Genomic DNA, 14,080 nt, shown 5'->3' on the forward strand with positions numbered 1-14,080 from the left:
CGAGAGAGAGAGAGAGAGAGAGAGAGAGAGAGAGAGAGAAAGAGAGAGAGAGAGAGAGAGAGGGGGGGGAGGGGGAGAATGAGAGAAAGAGTGAGAGAGAGTGAAGAGGAGAGAGAGTGTGAAGAGGGGGAGGGAGAGGGGTAAGGGGAGGGAGGGGAGGGAAAGAGAGAGGGGAGGGAGAGGAGAAGGAGAGGGGAAGGAGGGGTGGGAAGGGGAAGTTGGGATAGGAAGAGGAGAGAGAGTGAGAGAGAGTGGCGCGAGAGAGAGGCACGAGAGAGAGGCGCAAGAGAGTGTTGAGAGAGGGAAGGGGAAGGAGAGAGGGAGGGGTGACAGGTGAGTGAGAGTGAGAGAGATAGTGTGAGAGAGAATGAGAGAGAGGGAGAGTGTGGAGGGAGAGGGGGAGGGAGAAGGAGAGGGAGAGGGGAAGGGAGAAGGGGAGGGAAAGGGGAGAGTGAGAGATTCTGTCCGGCAGACTTCTTTGGCATTGTAATTGGCATGCCATGGTCCTGGGGTCCATGCTGGTCTTCAATGGCTGTGGCTGCTCCATCTCGGTTGGCCTGGCCGGGGTGCTAGGTTGAGGCGGGGGGGATGCATGTGTGTTGGCTGGTGGGTTGGTCGAGATAGTGGGGTAGGGATCTGGAGAGCTGGGGGGGGGGGGCAGGTGTACCTGTCAGTTGGTTGAAAGGACGGGGGTCCAGAAGCTCCAACATGTGCCAGGTCCCGAATGGATACTGTGTTCTCGCGTTCATCTGGGAATGTGACATAGGCATACTGTGGGTTAACTTGGACCAGCTGGACTCTCTTGTTTTGAGGCTTGGATTTATGGGTCCTCATGTGCTTGTGAAGTAGGATGGGCCCAGGGAATGACAGCCAGGTGGGTAAGGTGGTTCCCAACACCAATCTCCTGAGGAATGTAAAGAGTCTTTTGTGAGGTGACTTGTTGGTGGCCGAACACAGGAGGGACTGGGTAGCATGGAGGGCCTCTGGGAGGACCTCTTGCCAGTAGGGGATGGGGAGGCCTTTGGACTTTAGGGCCAGTAGTACTGCCTTCCAGACCATTTCTTTCTCCTGCTCGACCTGTCCATTCCATTTGGGGTTATTGCTGGTGGTCCGGCTAGAGGTGATGCCCTTGGACCGCAAATAGCGGTGCAGCTCGTCGCTCATGAAGGACAAACCCCTATCACTGTGAACATAGCAAGGGTATCCAAAAATAGTTAACAGGTTGTTCAGAGCCTTTATGACGATAGCTGCTGTCATATCTCGGCAGGTGATGGCAAAAGGGAACCGCGAGTACTCATCAGTGATGGTGATGAAGTACACATAGCAGTTCATAGAGGGTAGGGGTCCTTTGAAGTCCATACTCAGATGTTCAAAGAGGCAAGTGGCCTTGATCAGGTTTGACTGGTTGGGCTGGTAGAAGCGCCGTTTGCACTCTGTGCAGACTCAGCAATTTTTGACCAGTGTCCTGATGTCCTGGATGGAGTAGGGGAGATTACAGGTCTTGATGAAGAGAAAAAAAAACAGGTGATCCCAGGATGGCAGAGGCCGTCGTGCAGTGCCTACAACCTGTCCATCTACACACTGGCATGTCCATTGAGACAGGCATCAGGAGGCTCGTGGAGCTTTCTGGGCCAGTACAGTATGTATAGTTGTAGATGAAGAGCTCAATTCTCCACCTCAGGATTTTATCATTTTTGTATTTACCCCACTGCTGATTGTTGAACATGAAGGCGACTGCCCGTTGGTCAGTCAGCAGGGTGAAATGCTTACTGGCAAGGTAATGCCTCCAGTTACATACTGCTTCATTGATAGCCAGGGCCTCTTCCTTGATGGAGGAGGGCCGGATTTCAGGGCCCGAGAGGGTTCATGATAAAAACAACATGGGCCTGCCCACCTGGTTAAGTGTGGCAGCCAGGGCAAAGTCTGATGCATTGCTCTCCACATGGAATGGGATGGATTCGTCCACTGCATGCATCGTGGCCTTTGCGAGGTCACCTTTGATGCGGTCGAATGCCTCGCAGGCTTCTGTCAACAGGAAGAAAACATTGGCCCTGATGAGGGGGCAGGCCTTCTCCACATAGCTGGGAATCCACTGAGCATAATGAGAAAAACCCGAGAGACATTTTCAAGGCCTTGAGGCAGTGGAGGGTGGGGGGGGGGGGCAGTGGAAGTTCTAACAGGGGATGCATGCAGTCAGGGTCGGGGCTGAGGGCTCCATTGTCGACAACACAGCCTAGAATAGCTAGGTGACATGTGCTGAAGACACACTTTGCATCAGATTGAGGTATTTCATGGTGTGGAAGAATTTTTGGAGATCTCCATCATGGTCCTACTTGTTATGGCTACAGATGATGACGTTATTGAGGAATGGGAAAGTGGCTCACAACCCGTGTTCATCCACCATCCGATCCATCGGAGATGGACACCCCATTTGTGACTCCAAAAAGGTCTTTGAGAAAGTGGTACAGTTGACCATCCGCCTCAAAAACAGTGTACAGTTGGTCCTTGGGGAAATTGGGGAGCTGGTGATAGGCAGACTTACGTCTATGGACGAGAACACCCTGTATTGGGTGATCTGATTCACCACATTGGAAATGCAGGGTAGGGGGTATGCGTCAAGCAAGGTGAACCTATTGATGGTCTGGGAATAGTCTTTGACCATCTGGTGTTCTTCCCATTTTTCACTACCATGACTTTGGCTCTCCAGGAGCTCGTATTCTGCTCTATCATCCCTTCAGTGAGGAGACGTCTCACCTCAAATTTAATAAATGCCCTGTCTCTGGTACTACATTGCCGACTTTTAGTGGCAACAGGTGAGGTTAGCGAATGGTGGGGGGTGAATAGATGGATTATATAATCTTTTATATTGTATATAAATGTGTTTTTGAAGGAGATAGATTGTGGGGTAGTGTAGGTCACAAACAAACACTTCACAAAACAAATCTCACTCAAAATGTCAGAGCTTTGCTCAAGCCAGATAGTCCGGGCTATAGAGACTTCACAAGTAGGTGGTAATTGGACATGCTGTGGAGTAATGGATTATTGTTTTGAAAGCAACAGATGAACACTCAGAAGTTTAGGTCCACTGCTGCCAACTGTCTGGTTGCACTTTGCTGTTCTAAGAAGGTCATGTGGTTTTGTAAGCAGAGAGAGAAAGAGAGAGAGAGAGAGAGAGAGAGAGAGAGAGAGAGAGAGAGAGAGAGAGAGAGAGAGAGAGAGAGGAGACCAAACAGGCTTTCTCTAAGAGAGTGAGAGAACACTGGTTTCTGCAGTCATGGCAAGCTGGCACCTTGTTGAAACCCTATTTTGAAGACAGGTTGTGAGTTCTGAGTTCAGCCTGATCAAAGCTCTTGTGATGCATACAAGAGGAAATTGCTGGCTAGAGTGTTTCATCTGAAATAAGGGAAACAAAAGGAACTCTGTGGTGACCTGCAGAAGAAGAGGTTATCATTTGGAAAACCCTGATGGGGCAAGTTTCCTCAGCAAGATTCTAAAGTTGCTGATGGAAGTAAATCAGTTTGTGTGTGTCCAGCGAGCCACAAATCTCTCTTTGAAAAAAAACAACAACCTTCCTGAGTGGTAACCAATTACCTTTAAGCATCAGAGTTTGGTGAAGTTCATATATGTAAAATTCTGTGCACAGTATAAGAATTGCCTGATTCCAGTGAACTTGGAGAAGTGGGAGTGAGATTGGACTGTGAATCAAAGAACTTTTCTGAACTTATACAACATTACATACATGTATGCTAAGAATTAGAAGGGGGTTAAGTTAGGTTAAATTAATAGTAATAAGTTAAAGTTTGAACCTGTTTTTATGTTTAAAGAAAATTAAAAATGACTTTTCTTTAAGTAACCATTTGTCTTAGTGAATTTCTATTGCTGATGGGTTTTGGGGTCCTCTGGGCTCATTACAGTGTGGAGAGGCTGCATATCAGCTGTGGTGATTGAGTTTGGAGCTTTTGGTTGGCCATGTGATGAGGAAAGGACGGGCAGTTCACAAACTGTTCGTTACAGCCTGTGATGCGAGGGTGGGCCCCTCTTACTCCATGGTGATGCACTAAGTTGCACTGGAAGTCTAACCCCAATAAGCAGAGTTGTGGCAGTACTAGGAGCTTGATGTCACAGTATACTGTGCCTCAGATAGTTAGTACCACAGTACAACTGCCAAGAACTTTGGTTAATTTGGATTGGGAAGCAAGGGAGACACTTTCCCTCTCAGGCTGCACCCCGAGGGAGTAGTGCTGAACTATGTTCGGGTGAATAAAGCTCACCATGCTCCCACTGTTGAATAGGCAGGTAGTGGGGTGGCCATTTACCTGGACATTCATCATGGCTCTGGAAAGTTGGTGTGGTCTGTGTTGATCCAGGGTTACTAATGCCAGCATCAGCTCGTTGTCTGAGTAGTTTCATTGGGTGCTGACAGTCCGATAAGATGGCGATCCCCATGCTGCGTACATGGCACAGGCATCATTCACCAGAAGGGAACAGGGGGAAGATGGAAGTAAGATCATCGTGGTTGGTGACTCCCATGGTGCACACGTGCAGGCCTGCCGGGCCCCTGGATTTAGCGGCAGAAGTGACTGCATTAAAGATGGCAGCCGTATTTGCACATGGCGCTGCTGGGCTTGGGAACTTGCTTAGACTTACAGACTTTCATGAATTGTCCCTTCCTCCCACAGTTAGAGCAGATGGTTTCATTGTCAGGGCAGCATTTCCTCGAATGCTTGCCCTGCCCGCAGAAGTAGCACTTTGGGTGGTCGCTAATAGCAGCGAAAGTCAGCTCAGGATGAGAGGGGGCTTGGATTCCCATCTTCTAAGATGCCCCCATGAAGCGGCCGCATGTTCGCTGGAGAACGATTCTGCATTGTGGATGGCTACTTCAAGGGTATTTGCCAGTTCGATTGTTTGAGATGGGCTCAGTCTTTTCTGCTTGAGTAGCTTCACGTAATCAGAGTGGGCACCTGCTACACAGGCATCTCTGATCAGCGGCTGTGTGTGCTGTTCTGCACTCAGACCCTGGCAGTTGCAGGACCCTGACAAAGTCATTGAATGTTTCCCCAATTTGCTGCCTGGATGAGTGGAGTATGCGCCATACATAGACTTCATTCTGGTATTTCAGGATGTCCAAGACATTCCCTGTAGCTCTGGCAGTCCCGGGCTATCCAGTAAACTTGGTGCCTGATGTATGAAAATAGCAGATGGAACTTGTCTTTGTGGTCCTGGATCACAGCTGCAGAGGCTGCAAGGAAGAGAAATCTTTCGAAGCAGCAGCTCCAGAGTGTGAATTTGTCAGCTGCTTCAGTTCTCTATGGTCAATCTCTAAGCAGTCCAGCTTCAAGTATTTTTTCCTGTTTCAAAGAAACCAATTCTTGCTCATAAAATTGATGCACTATCAGTTATGCAAAGTCTGAAGTTATTGGAAACTGAAGGCTTTTATTAGCAAGAGATTGTCAGCATCCCTTGTGTTACTAGCTCACACTGACCTGGGCTCGAATGGGGGTAGGGTTGTGGCATTGACAGCCTTTATGGGGGACAAAGGGGAGGAGTCATGAGTCGGCCAGTGAGAGCAGGATCAAACATAACAGGTCATATCATTTACATACGCAGTAGTGGTTTCACCACAGAGAGTGAGAGAGAGAAAAAGAGATATTCTCTTGGGACTCAAGCATGGTGCAGTACCAACTCTCAGCTTCTCTAATAGCCTTGCAGAGCTCATACTTGGATGTCTTGGTTCATTTCCACCTACCTGTCTTTTCTGCATATCCCTTATTATGTAAAAATGTATCCAACATTGTCAAATATATTTACTGATGTGGTCCCCACTCTTTCAATGGGCATTGAATTCCACAGATACACCACCTTTTAGAAAAAGCAATTTCTCTTCATCTCTGTCCTAAATCTATAACCCTGAATCTTGAGGTTATGTCCCCTAGTTTTTGTCTTTCCCACCAATGGAAATAACTTACCTTTCTCTACCTTAATGCCTTTCAACATGTTGTACATTTCTACAGGATTCCCTCTCATTCTTCTAAAATCCAACAAGTACACTCTCTAATGCCTCAATCTCTCCTTATAGGCTGACCCCCTCATCTCTGGAATCAACGTAGTGAGAATAATCTGTTTGCATGTCTGACTTCTGGAAGATACTGAATTTTACTTTGAAGTGGTGTGCATGAAGATAACATTGGCCTATTAATTAAGTGTTTCAAAATACATAATTTTAGTTAATTAAATAAGTTCAGATATACAATCTGCAGGAATGTGCATAATGAGTGTTGCATGAGATAAGATGAGATGAGAATGAAAGCATTCAGAATGCAAATGAAAGAGAGTGGGAAATTTGTTGAATTGCTCACAATTCCTCTACCATTCTGATCTTTACATCTCCTGAGTGTCTTAAATATTATGTCTCACTATTTAAATTGCACTACAATTTATCTGAGTTTGAAGGGCTGCTGAGAGTCACTGCAGAGCGGAGAGCAAGTTGAGAGTTACCTGGATTATATATTCAAGTAGGTCCCTACTCCAAAGCCACTAGGTTCCACCTGGATCGCCAGTCAAAAGTACAGGAATCATTCAGGATTCATGCCTTTCTTGAACTGCTACTCAGCCTTTCGGATTGGTAGAGCTGATGATACTTGAAGCAGTGCAGACTGGAGCAGAGTCCATGCTCCAAAGTATTGGACAGCACAGGGAGCAAATGTAGTTCTCATGAGAATTCCTTTATTAGAGGGCCAAACAGTTGTTTCATGTGGCCACTTGCTTCCTTGGTGTTAGTTTTCAGATTCATGAGGTATTTCACTGGCTTTATATCTGGACTTGGCCCAATGACAATAAAGTTAAATCTAAAATTATCTTTTAGAAGCAGTTCAGGGATAGAAGAGATCTGTTCAAGATCCATGAATGACAAAGACAACAGGATCAATGTCTTTCCAGTGGATGAGGAATGCTCTACATCAGTGGTTCTCAACATTTTTCTTTCCATTCACATCCCACTTGAAGTAATTCCGATGCCATAAGTGTTCTGTGATTAGTAAGTGATTGCTTAAGATGTGAGTAGGAAGGGAAGGTTGAGAACCACTGCTCTGGACCCAGTTGTTATTGAAATATTTTGCTTGAGAAAAATTGTCATTGGCCCATTTCCTTTGGCATTATGAAACCGTGCACATAACGAGTCAATTAGATACGATTAAAATAGTTTTAAAACTTTTTCTTTCCACTCACATACCACCTTAAGCAACCCCTTACTAATCACAGAACACTTATGGCATCGGGATTGCTTAAGATGGAATGTGAGTTTAGGGGGGCAGTTGAAAAACACTGCTTTACATGCTCTAACTTTGATGAATAACCTCTTGTTTGGGATTTGATTGAAAGTCTGAAAATCCAAATCATCACACCACTTGGTTCAATTTGATCTATTTTGCATCCTCAAAGAACTCCACCAGAATTGTCAAACTTTTTTTTGCATAATAATCAAGGCAGATTAAAACAAAATTCATTTGGGGGGGGTGGTTAAACTATCACAAAGCAATGTTTGATTTTTAGAAAGATGATTTATGTACTGGTTAGGTTGATTCTCAACAGGAGGAAAGATAAGAGAACCAAAGACTTACCTCGATTGTTGAGAAAGACAAAGAGAATTTGATGAATCAAAATTAGGGTGTATGACAGATGTCAACTGAATATTTAAATGAAATACCATACTGTACATAACATGATGTGAATGTGAGTGTGAGAGAGAAAAGGAAAATAAGACAATAATGGGAAAATGTGAAAGGCATTAGAAGTAACAAAATGCTCCTGCGGGGCTTCAAAGAATAACCAGGTAGAAGGTAGGTAGGGCTCATCAGGGACTGAGAAGGTGATCTATGCCTTCAGGCAGAGGGCGTGGCTTGAATATTAAATGAATTCTTTGTATTGGTCTTAACCATCAAAGAGGGTGGTTCAAAAACATTTAAAAACATTAAAATAAATAGAAGTGGTTCTGAAAAGGCTGTGAAAATCAAAACAAAAACAGAAAATGCTGGGGAATAGTCAGCAGGTCAGGCCACATCTTGGCGGGGGAGGTCGGGGGGAGAAACAAGTCAACATTTTGGGTCAGAGACCCTTTGTTAAGATGTTCTTTTTTATGAGGAAGGATCTCTGACCTGTTTCTCTTCCCACAGATGCATATGAGCAACTATTTCCAACACTTTCTGCTTTTGTGCTAGAAAGATTGACTATATTTAAAATAAACAGTCATCTGATCCAGATGGCATGGATGCTAGATTGGTGAAGAAAGCATGCTGAAAATTTCGGAAAGATTTATCAGATTCTTTTGAAAACCCCTAGCTACAGAGGAAAAAAACAAAGGGTTGAAAAGTGGCAAATGTAACACATTTAAAAGAAAAGCATAGAATTACATTTTGAAATAAAATGTTCATTTATTAACCCTCAGTGGTAAGGAAACATTAGAAATCCAGAAAGAAATTAAATGACACTGAAAGAAGTTTCTATTTATAAAGTAAAGTCAGTTCAGTTTTGTTACAGGATATGTTTAACCAATCAGCATGAAGTATTTGATGGGATAACAGAAAAGTTTGGTGAAATGAAGGGAATAAATAGAATTTACCTGGATCTTGAGGGTGGAAGATGCTGGCCAGACAAAAGGTAATGCATGAGAAATTAACTTAAGGACAGAAGCAGGAAGTTGATGAAATTCAAAAAATGTCCCGAAATTAGGTTTTTCTCTCACCATAGACTTTGCTAGGTTATCCAGCTTTAATTTCCTGCTACTTTCTCTGTTGTCTGCAGTGTTGGAATGTGAAGCAGTTATGCCTTAACAACTTTGGACTGTATCCTTTTTCAGAGATCCCCAATGCTTCAGCTCCCTCCTCCTTCCTGCACCTTAAACTTGCTTTCTCACTTCTCCAGTTTTGATGAAAGATAATCAACCTGAAACAGTTCTTCATGCAAGCTACCTTAGCTGCAGACCACTTCTTGCAACTTCAGCATTCCATTTCAGTGCAAGGTAAACCGAGGTGTTACCCAGGGCTCAGTGTTTTTTCTGTATCTATTAGAGACTTGGATATACTGGTAATTTACTGGCAGATTGGGTAACATGTGACAGATCCAGAGAAGGATGAATTGTATATTTATACAGATAAAAGGAGAGACCATACAGGTTATATGGATCACTTCAAAATGGGGCCCAAGAATAGAGGGACCTGGGCACATAGAGTACATTTGTAAAAATGGCAGGTGATGTGGAGAGACTGGGTAGAAAAGGATATGAGATGATGGGCTTCATAAATAGAAACTTACAGTATATTAAAAAAAAACAGTTGTATTGAATTTATGTAAAACACTGGTTACTACTTGAGCATTCTCAATTTAAGAAAGATATCAAGATTCCATAGGTTGGATGGAAATCTTTTTTCCTAGATTAGTTTGAATGAACCATTGTTTTTAGCTGCAGACTAGAGAGGCTGGGGTTGCTTTTGCTGGGTGTGGTAAATTTTGATGAGAATTTTAAAACAATTATTTGGGAGGTGGGGTGGGTGGGGGATCAGGAGGAATTGGTGTAGGATGAGCTATTAGGAGTTTATACAAGACAAACTGTATATTATAAAGACTGGTTCAAATGCAAAAATTACAAATATACGAGTAAGATATCTTTCATCAAAGAAAGTAGGGGCAAAATATTGCAGTGATGGAAATCTTGGTGGAAATTCATATTGGATTTTCAAAACACCCTTGGTTTTATACAGTATAGTCATTAATATGCTGGAGGAACTCAACAGGTCTCACAGCATCCATAGGAGGTAAAAATATTTTGGGACAGAACTCTTCAAGGTATGAGCAATAGCAGGCGGGGACCTAAATAAAAAATCTGGGAGAGAAGAGAAGAAAGGACATGAAAGGAGCACAGGCCAACAGTAAAAAGGTGATAATTGGACATGGCTAGGAGGACAGGAGAGGAAAGGTGAGAATTGATCAGGGGAGGAATGGATCTGTGAAGAAAAGGAGACAGAGGAAAAGGAAAAGTGAGAGAGAGAGAGAGACAGACAGACACACAGCTAGAGGAAAGGAAAAATATGCATAAGGGAATGAGATAGACAGGATGAGGGTGGCTATCGGAAACTTGAGAAGTCGAAGTTAATACCATCTGGTTGGAGTTGCCCAACAGAAATTGTGGTGTTATTCCTCTAATTTGCAAGTGCTCTCAGTCTGGCAGTCATAAGACCATGGACAGACATGTTGGCATGGGAATAGGATGGGGAATTGAAATAAGTTGTCATTGGGTGATCTTGCTATTGCAGCAGACAGAACAAAGGGGCTTAATGAAACAATCTCCCAGTCTGTATACAGACTCTACAATATAAAGGAGACTACAACGGGAGCACCAGATGTAATAGATGACCCCTGCAGATTCACAAGTGACGTGTTGCTTCACTTGGAAGGATTGTTTGGGCCATGAATTGTGGTGATGGAAGAGGTGTGGGCACGTGTAACATTTCTTGGAGTCACAGGGATTGGTAGCAAGGGGACAATTGGGGGAAAAGGAAGGAGTAGATGAAGGGGTCACAGCTGAAATGGTCCCCGTGGAAGGTGGAGAGGGAAGATGGCAGAAAATAGCAGAGAATGAGATGTTGAATGCAAAGGCTGGTGGAATGCTGCAGGATCTGCTGAGTTCCCAAACTTTTTGTGGTTTGACTAAAATCTGCCGACTTTTTATGTTTCACTCCACTGGATTTGGACATTTTTTCAGTTCCATGCTGTAAGAGCAGCTAAGACTCAATACTTTCAAAATATTTTATGTTATTTGCTTTACCTCAATAAAAAAATACAGTTATATTTTGCTCCCTGGTGTGTTCTTTTAAAGAAAATAACTATTAATGAATCCAGCTATTTTCTTGTCATTTCTGTTTCCTCCTGGTGCAATGATCTTTCGTCGCTATGAAGGTTTGGACCAGGTTTTACTCATCTGAGTCACACACAGACTCCTAAATATTGCAAAATCAATCATATACACATTGCAGTACATTACAAGGTACAAGCCATCCATGAAACTAATTTGGCTTTTGTCCCTAACTCGGCTTCCGAGCACATCATCTCAATTCCACCCCAGTTCCTCACAACTCTCTTACTGTGTTTCACTTATCCATCTCTCTATTTTTGCATCTCCTTTCTATGCTCCACCAAAGGAATCATGTTGCATTTCCTTCCTTACTTTCTCACAAAGCAACGGGAGAATATTTTCAAAACAAAATATTTGGCTCAATGTAATCCATTTGCAGAGATACTCTCCACATGACTCCTACTTAGAGCCATAGTGTGAGAGAGAGAGAGTGAGAGAGAGAAATAGTGCACAAAAGCAAGCCCTTTGGCCCTCCAAACACGCATTTACATGAAAACTAAATTCTCATCAACTTTGCCTAGATTGCACCATAGATCACCACATTATATACTGACCAATTAACCTACCAACCAGCAGGGCTTTTGCATCTATATGGAAGAAACTCACAAGATTACAGCGAGAGCATGCAAGTCATGCAGTCGGCACCCAAGGTCAGGATTGTACACAGATCATTGGTGCTGTGAGGCTGTGCCATTTTCTACCCATTCTGCTTGAAGTGAACAGATGTATACTATTGGCATGCAAGGATCAATTGTTAAATGTGACATTCTAGATGCATAGCTTTACCTTTCAAGATCGCAACTTAAGAAAGCATAATTTTCCAGTCCATGACATTCAATCAAGTGAGAAGTTGTGCTCAGAAATGTTAATACACTGACTCCCCTTCAGTTGCAGCCAGAATTTCCTCAAATGTCAACCAAGTATCTCTTCTCAGCTGATCAGAGGCACTTAAAGAAAAAAAGATGAACAAGTATTGGTTCTATATAACTGAGGAACTATTTACATGAATCCAACATTAATCAACTCACCAAAAATGTGAGTGTTGCAAACAAGTCACATCTGCACTTGGCTGGTATTTACACTCAAACCTTTTTATTGCAAGGCAATAATTTTTTTTAAGCTGTTTCTTGTGATTTTTTTCTGTCTAAATACTCCAGCAATAATTAATGGTTGAACAGAAAATGCAATATATGTATAAAATCAATGATAATCAGATACACAAACACTCACTTAAACCATCATCCCTAAACCTTCCTTATCTCTGTAAATTGTTCTTCTTCTCCCTTGCCTATTATGCAAAATTGTTGAAAAATTTTATCAGGGAGCTACTGTCAGGTGATGAACCAATGGTAATATAAAAAGGATACTTAATCCTAAAAGCATTGCACAACCAAAGATACCTGCCTTTGTGGAAATGTATCAACATATATTTGCAGAAAGGCATAAACTGAAAATCATAGGAAGGAAAATAAATGTCTTTATAGATTAGATTTCAAATAAACTCCCAAGATAATGATAAAATGCAATTATTACTTGAAGTGCAGGTGTCAGAGACAAATTCTTGCAGCTTTAAATGTAACACTGGATGACTGCTTCACTAGTTATCTTTTCAAAAGAATCAAATGGGCAGTAAACTTATGTCATAAATAAAAAAAATAACAGAGAACATGCCCTACAGGGCATCTAGTCCTTCAATATGTATGCTTTGTAAAATAGCATTGATTTGTTTAAGAAATAACTAACTAAACTATGATTGTGGACACAATATGAAGCTGATGGCTTCTGATATTCTAATAATTAAAAATTTTGAGTTGAGAACAACAAGCAAATGGAAACCAATTAAATTTTCATTCTAAAGTTTCAGAATGTTGGTCACATTATTATTCTTTCAAAGGTATAATTTGAAATATCATATAATTTTGCTTTCATCAATTACTTCATTTCTATGCAAAAGATGTAAATTGATAGTTTGTTTCCAAGTAAGGAAGTGCTAGTCATTGATCCACTGGTTAAATGGAGTTAAAATTGACAAGTGGATTGTGCAGAAACAGATATTGTAATGTGAATACACTGACTGAATTGCTCAACGTAGATAGAAGCTACATCATTTCACAGAGTCAATGAAAAACTAAAAATGTTGTGTATGACTAGAACCTTAAAATGAAAGCTATGTTAAGGAACATGGCTGGCACAAACAGCAGCTGTAAAATGATGAACATGGGATTCATAATGTTTGAATTCCTGAAGCTATGGAACACTATAATATTAACTAGAATGTTCTAAATGCATTTGCCAAGATGCTATTTCCAAATCAATAGATGGATCATTGATCTCAATGTTTTTGTTAAAGAGTCAAACATTTCTAATGCTGAGGATGAAATGAAATCTACAATAAGTCAATAAAAATACCTCCGATGAATTGCATGTATCTTCATTTGATTTGGTTGTTGTACCAATAATCATCTAGCTCATTTTATATCATTCTATATTAAAATTAATCTTCCTCTGGAGCTTGCACTGAGCTTGAATCAGTTTCAAGCTGCTTCTCGCAATAGATTTACTCCATGTGATTTCAATATATCGTCCTTGACAGGTCGGCAGTGAGGCGGCCATCGATGGGTCAGCAGTGAGGCGGCCCTGCAGCCTTCCTGGATCGGTGGTGTGGCAGCCCCGTGGCTTCCCCCAGGTTGGTGTTGCAGGTATCCAGTATATTCTTTCTTTCCTAAGTGAAGGCATGGTTAGAGCATTTAAAATGGCTCCTGAGACAGTGACGTGCTTCTCATGTAAGATGTTGCAGTCCTGAGGGAATGTCCCTCTCCCAGAGAGCCAGAAGTGCATGTAGATAGGTGAACTGGAAGACCATGTTAGGAATCTGGAGCAGTAGCTGGAAGACCTTTGTCTCATAAGGGAGAATGAAGCAGTCATAGATCAGAGCTATAAGGAGATAGTCATACCTTAGGCTGCAAGAAACAGATAGTTGGGTTACAGAAAAAGGAAAGCAAAGGTGAGCAGGCAGGTAGAGCTGAGCACCCTTGTGGCCATTCCCTTGAATAATAAGTATCTTGTCCAGGATACTGTTGGGGGAGGGGTAAATGACCTATCCGGAGCAGAGTCAGTGTCAGAACAAGTCTAATCAGGGACATTAGGGTAACCACGGTGGGAGACACAAAAACTGAT

General features: G+C 42.5%; 1 long non-coding RNA gene across 1 annotated transcript in view; it reads left to right on the forward strand.

Annotated features, from left to right (window-relative positions):
• LOC138755526 (uncharacterized) overlaps window positions 1–13,596 on the forward strand; it is a 101,573-nt gene extending 87,977 nt beyond the window's left edge. Inside the window, exon 3 of the long non-coding RNA XR_011352367.1 lies at window positions 13,497–13,596. This is a non-coding gene — a long non-coding RNA (uncharacterized lncRNA). The remainder of the gene's footprint in view (window positions 1–13,496) is intronic.
• Window positions 13,597–14,080: the final 484 nt, after the last annotated feature.

Source organism: Narcine bancroftii, chromosome 2 (genome assembly GCF_036971445.1).
Source record: "Narcine bancroftii isolate sNarBan1 chromosome 2, sNarBan1.hap1, whole genome shotgun sequence".
Classification (NCBI taxonomy): Eukaryota; Metazoa; Chordata; class Chondrichthyes; order Torpediniformes; family Narcinidae; genus Narcine; species Narcine bancroftii.